Raw genomic sequence first — 7178 nt, forward strand, 5'->3', positions numbered from 1 at the left:
TGTATAAAATTTTTTTTTCTAGTATGATTTTTGGCTGGAATCTTATGAGACACAAATAATTTCTATTGATCTATTCTCTCATTTAAGATAATTCTGAAATCAGAGGGATTTGTTTGTTTTTTACTACATTATAAGGGAGGTACAAATTGTATTTGATCCCAGTTTGTGCTGACATTTACATAAAAAGAGAGGAAAAAATAAGTATCCAGGCAGAAGTAGGAGAGATGGGTGATGAAATTCACTGAACACAATTTGGAGAATTACAATTCTAGGTATAAATGTTTGAACTTTCCATGTCATAATAAGATATTCCCACTAGAGGTCAGTAGAAGGCAAGTGAATAAGAAGGCTTTCCAGCATGCAGTCTCCCCATACCCTGGTGTTTTCTCAGATTTAACCCTGGTATTTTGAAGAGCTTTCTTTCAAAGATGACTAAAAAGTGGTATTTGAGGTTTCATGGACAAGGGGAGCAAAATAAAGAACTTCACCTCCAAAAAAAAAAAAAAGGAAACAAAAAATAGTTTTCACTGTAGGAACATTTCTGTTGCTGTTATAATCAAAAAGTGAAAAGTGATATTTATTTCCCTGGTCTTTTGGTGTGGATTTTGCCTGGTGTTGTAAAGCCTACTGCACACGTCCAGTGCCTTCCTGTACTGTGGGAAGGCAGCTCCTGACTCTGGCTCCATTCAATAGCACTCTTCATTTTACTCATCAATGGCATTTATCACATTGTTTATTAATTTTTCACGAACACACCTTTCTCTTGAATTACTTTGCAGGTTTCTTCATGACAGGAATCTGATCTTAGACATTTAAAAATCACCTGGGTTTCGTGGTGCATGCCTATAATCCCAGTGGCTGGGAAGGCTGAGGCAGGAGGATTTCAACTTCAAAGCCAGCCTCGGGAAAAGCAAGGTGCTAAGCAACTCAGTGAGACCCTGTCTGTAAATAAAATACAAAATAGGATTGGGATTTGGCTCAGTGGTCCAGTACCCCTGAATTCAATCCTTGGTAAACACACCCCCCCGCGCCCCCCCGCCAAAAAAAAAAAATCCTCAGTATTTTGACATTGCTCAATTAGAACATTTTAAGCAGTCAAAAAAAAAATTTGTGGAAGATAGATACAAGTCAACTTATAACATGTTTTCATTTTATAGTTTTTTTTGTGTGTGTCTTTTTCATTCCATAGAAAATTTATAGTAGGTAAACACCTAAATGCTCTGTCCTCTCATAAAATCAATCAGAATGATTATGTCATAATTTTGTCTTCTGTTTACTTTTTTGTGGGTCAAACTCAGAACGAAAAACTAACATCTTCAGATTTAAAATGCAAAGAAAAAAGATTACTGTCACTTTAACCATAACTGGTTTTCTTGCATAAAGTCAAGGATTTCAGAGCTTTTCAAATTGATGGGTGTTAGTCTGGCAAAGCAGTGAATTCTGGCCCTCAATTCTCAAGTTGTCAGACTATTTCACAGACCTGCTACACGAGACAAGCCTATTGAATATTATTCAGACATTGACCATTACGTTATTTTCTTCTGGCAAGCATTAAGCACTTTCCCTTTAAGATGAGCTTCTGTGGTTTCCCTTGGCTTTGTATATTTGGAAATCCTATAGAAGAAGTAAAAACTCAATCTGAAAACCAGAGCACTCTCAGCTTTGGCATCCACCTCTTTCATGGTAGGTGGCTCAACATGGTGCCTTTGAACACACAGCCCCAGTGGGAGCCCTATTATCTGCTAAATATTTCTGAAAATGTTTATACAGAACGTGGAGCACAGCAGGCTTCCCCCACCCCTATACTGACAGCTAAGCCTTTGAAATGGCAAATGCATAGACCTCCTAAGCTCCTCCACTTGGCCCCTGCTGTTGACATTTTCAAAGTTAACATATAAAATGAGTCCATTGAATCATATTTTTGAAGATTGTACTGTCCAAACTTTATCAGGGTTCACAAATTAGCTCTAAGATGACATCTGACTTTTGTAGTGTGAATTTAAAATGAAAATCTGACTGATTACTGATTCAAATGGATCTTTTATAACTTCCAGAACACATTGTCCAGGCCTCTCCTTGTTCTCCTGAGCTTGGTTTTTTACTTACTGGTGTGATTTCCAGACTTGTAGTCCTAAACATTGAAGCCATGTAGTCTCTTGGGAGCCTTCTAGTTGAACAATACCTATACTTTAGAGGTCAGGAAACTAAGAGTAGTGCAGGATATTTGAAATACATAAGAGGTAGTTGGACATTTGTGGGGCAACCTTTCCCCCATCAATATAATTAACTCTTTCTAGGTATTATGGTTGAAGATGGTGTGAATAGTGATTGATATTATAGTTTATTCACCTACTGACAAACTTACACCATTTTGGTACTATGGAGGTTAACAAGGGAGTTATCCATTTGACATTCATGAGAATGATGGACAGAGTCAAATAGCATCATTACTGATTAAAGTCATTCTTCTCTTCCTGGCCTTTTCCTTCTTAATCTTGAAAGAAAATGGATACACATAAAGAAAGATGGTATGTATTAAAGCAATGAACAAATGGTTTCAAGGAAGTGGTTATGTTGGGGGAAGAGGCATTACAAATAAAGCTGGGTTCCTACACAGCCCTTTTGAGCTTGTCATTAGAAGTAAGTTACAAGAAGTAGTGGGTTGACTGAGCAAAGCTATAGTTCTTTGGTGATTGTTGAAGAGAGGTTGCCTTACTTAAATTTTTTTTTGAAACTCATCTTTTTAAAAGAGCATTTTTAGGTTCATAGAAAAATAGGAAGGCATGGAGATTTCTTATATTCTGTCCCTATACATGTATAGTTTCCCCATTATCAACATCTCCCGCTGAATGTGATACATTTGTTGTAATGGATGAACAGATTTTGACATATCATTATCACTCAAGGACCATAGTTTACACTCTTGGTGGTATACATTTATGGGTTTGCATAAATGTATGATGGCATTTATCAACCATTATAGTATCATACAAATTAGTTCCACTGCCCTCAAGTCCTGTGCCCTGCCTATTCATCACTTCCCCCATATTTTCACTGCCTCCCTTGTTTTGCCTTTTCCAGAGTGCCAAGTAACTGGAATCAAACACTATGCAGCCTTTCTATACTGTCCTCTTTCATTTAGTAACATGCACTGAAGATTTCTCCATATCTTTTTACAGCTTGAAAACTCATTTCTTTTTGGTATCCATTAATATTCTATTGTTTTAGATGTATTATAGTTTATTCACCTACTGACAAATGTCTTGATTGCTTTGACATTTTCATCACTATAAGCATGCATGTATAGATTTTCATGTGAACATAGAGTCTCAGTGGTTTTGGGGGAAATACCAAGGAGTGTAATTGCCTGAACCCACGGTGAGAGTATGTTTAGTTTTGTTAAGAAACGGACTATATTTGGCAGTGAGAGTGATAATACCCAAGAATAATGGGTAATGTCTCAGTGCCATTGTAAATGTACTCTTTGTTCATTTCAACTCATAAAATGTTTACCAAATACTTATTATGGTTCAAGTGCTGGGTATAAAGTGGCAAACAAAACAATCTATTTTCTCATGGAATTTATATATATATGTTTAATTTTTTTTTTAGTTGTAGATGGACACATACCTTTATTTTCTTTCTTTTTTTTTATGTGGTGCTGAGGATCAAACCCAGTGCCCCACATGTGCTAGGCAAGCGCTCTGCCACTGAGCTAGACAATGAACAAATAAAAGCTAAATCCTAACCAGAAATACTGGGCATGATAAGGGAGCCAAAGAGTGATAGCAGAAGAAGGAGTGATGTTTTATAATGGTGGTTGTCTTGGGTATTGTGAGGGGGCCTCCAAAATGTCTAAAATTGCTTATGATTTCCTCTGGAGAGCCCTTTATCCTAAGCTGGAGTCTCTGAGGCCTGTCTCCCATTCTGTCACCTTGTCTCAGCTAACACACAAGCCACAATCCCAGTCCTTAGCCTCCAGTCAGCCTTCCCTCTCCTTGTGCCCCAACCCTGTCATAAAGTGCCTGATCCCTGCTGAAGCTCAGGTCCCTGGTGCAGCATTAGCTGCACTGGCCTAGTTTTTTGTTCTTGTTTGTGAGTCACACTGAAGAGACTGCTATTAAAAGCTTTTCTGGCAAATGATGCCTGAGCATTATAAAATCGAGCTGGGAACCTGGAAAAACAGCAAGTATAAGAAATAAGTCTGTGGCTATTCTGGCTATATTCTTGAAAAAATTATTATTTTTTAGTGATGGGAAACCCAATAAGTGAAGTCTTATCTAGGATTGAGGTTTTCTAAGTACAGTTTCATAGCCAGAGAACTTGTGAAGAAAATTAGCCATTTGGCATACTCTTGTTTGTAAGAAGAGATTTTGATTGAAATTGGCTTTTCATATATATCAAATGGATGATTCTTAAGTGCATAATTTTTTGACCTTAGAAAGGTCTACCCCTTCCCTAAATGACTTTCCTATAGGATGTTGGTGTCTTCTTTATTCAGTAGGTATCTATGTTCAATAAACAACTTATTGTGGCATTTGTTTTGGATAGGCTTTGCCCCTTGCTAAAAAGTAGGTGACTATGGAAACCATGAGAAGTTCATTGTTACCAGTTGTTAGTACATTTCTCTGGATCAGCTGTAGATTTTTCTCTGTGACTGTGCTTATTGTGGGGAGCAGTGCAGAGGTGAAGAAAGCTTAATATTATAGGGCATGAGAAAAAATAATGAAGAAACACTCTGGAGTGGAAAACAGAAGATAAAGTCCCAATTTTGGTGAAGGATAGGGTATTGAGTGATTCCATTCTTTATATTCACTCTCTTAATATTTTAACTGATACCCACATATAAGCATGATCTTCAAAATATTTATTAACTGGCATATTAGTTAATACAATATACCAGAATCAGATTTCTTCAAATAAACAGAACCAATAGACTAAATAGAGATAAGAAGAGTTTTACTATGGAACATGGCTCGTGTGATTATGGAGGCTAAGAAGTCTGGTGATATGCTGTCTGCAGGCTGGAGAAGCAGGAAAATCACTGCTGTAGGTCAGTGAGTCTAAGACCCAAGAAGGGACTTAGGTTGAAGACTCTGAGGAGAAGACAGATATCCCAGTGCAAGAAGACATAATTTGTTGTTCCTCTGTTGTTTTATTCTATTTGGGACAGTTGCCCACGTTGGTGAGGGTGGCTTTTTATTCAGTCTACTGTTTCAATGCTATCTCTTCCAGAAATATGCTTACAGACACACCCAGAAATTTTTTTTTTTTTTACCAGCTATTGAGGCATCCGTGAGCCCAGTCAAGTGGACATATAAAATTAGCCATCCCTCTGGTATGGCTTTGAAATCAATTAGAATAGACACTATGCACATTAAACCAGATGGATGCTGCTGAATGTCTGTTTGGCTTTATTCAGTTTTGATTTCTTGGTTATAAAGTAAGTTGAGAGGAACAACAAAAATAATGCATTAATAAACTAGTTTACTTGCTTACTCTAGTTTGGAATAAATACAATGATCTAAATACTAAGGCTCATCTTCCTTGGCCTGAGTCAGTAGGTAAATTCAGCTGGTTGCCTTTTGGCTTTGGTGGCCATTTTATTTCTCTTTTATCATGTGTACTATTTTTGATTCATGACTTCTAAACACTGTAGTGGTTATTTAACAGTAATTCTCCTGGTATTTTTAGGCAAGTGTTCTACCACTGTGTTAGTCACTTTTCATTACTATGACCAACGTGCCTGAGAAGAACAACTTACACAGGAAAGGTTTATTTTGGATCATGGTTTGAGAGGATTAAGACCAAATGTGGCCAGCTCTAATACTTTAAGCCTTGGATAAAGCAGGACAAAATGGCAGAACGATGTAGAGGATGAAAGCTGCTCAGCTCATGGCAGCCTAGAAGCAGAGAAAAAGGAAAGGCCAGGAGAGGAGATAAACTCTTCCAGGGAATGCCCCCAGTGACCTGCTTTTTTTCAGCTAGGTTCTACCCTCCAGTAGTCCATCCAACTACCAATGAATTACTCAGTCCACAGAACCCTCATGATCTAATCATGTCCCCCCAACCCCACCCTGAGCACATGAAACTTTGGAGGTTATTCCAGATCTACACCAAAATAACCACTGAGCAAATCCCCAGTCCCTTGCTGTTGTTTTTTAGAATAGACTAGCAACTCTTCTTTGAAACAGAGTTTTCAGTCTCAAGAATATTTAAATTTATTGAATATAGGCTTTGTTGTGTTGATTTGCATGAAAAATTAAGATGTATTCCTAGTATCAATTTTTTATGAATTTTAAAAATTCAGTATAGGTGGGGTGCAGTGGTGCATGCCTATAATCCCAGTGGCTCTGGAGACTGAGGCAGGAGGATTGCAAGTTCAAAGCCAGCCTCAGCAAAGGTGAGGTGCTAAGAAACTCAGTGAGACCCTGTCTCTAAATAAAATACAAAATAGGGCTGGGGATGTGGCTCAGTGACTGAATGCCCTGAGTTCAATTCCTAGTACTCCCCCCAAAAAAATTTAGTGTAATTTCATCTGATATTGTATTAATTATTTGTAACCATGGTAGGCAGTTAGCTCCTCCTCCAAAAATTGATATTTAACTTTAAAGTGTATGTAAAGAATAATTAAACCACTTAACGTACTATATATTTTATATGCCCTTGTCATGATAGAAATAACCATTTTATGATCTTAATTTGAGAAACAGGAATGCTCAATGATCTGGGAATCCAGTGACCCTGTTTTGGTTCTGACTTCAATCTAATCATGTGAATTCCCTTCTCTGGTTCACCAGTTTCTCATGTGCAATGTGGGAGGTTAGACAAGAGAGATTTTAGAAAATCATCTAATCTATATAATGCGCTAAAAATGAGAACTGTGTCTTACAGTATTTAAGTTCTCTTACTGCTGGAAGTAAACCAGAATACCCTATTTCCTATAAGAAAGGCACAAAACTAGATAGATAGTATGTCTATCAATGAATAATTTGAAGATTAGGGTGAGCATATCTTGATTTTGTCTTTTCAGCATCACTCTTGTGGTTGTGGAAGGACTGTCATTTATCCCTTGCCACAGTGTTGGGAACATAATCCAGACTACTTCCATTTTCTCACTGGTGATTGGTCCAAGGGTAATACTGGTCAATTATTCTTTTATGGGACTGACACATGGA

Source organism: Urocitellus parryii, chromosome 10 (assembly GCF_045843805.1).
Source record: "Urocitellus parryii isolate mUroPar1 chromosome 10, mUroPar1.hap1, whole genome shotgun sequence".
Taxonomy (NCBI): Eukaryota; Metazoa; Chordata; class Mammalia; order Rodentia; family Sciuridae; genus Urocitellus; species Urocitellus parryii.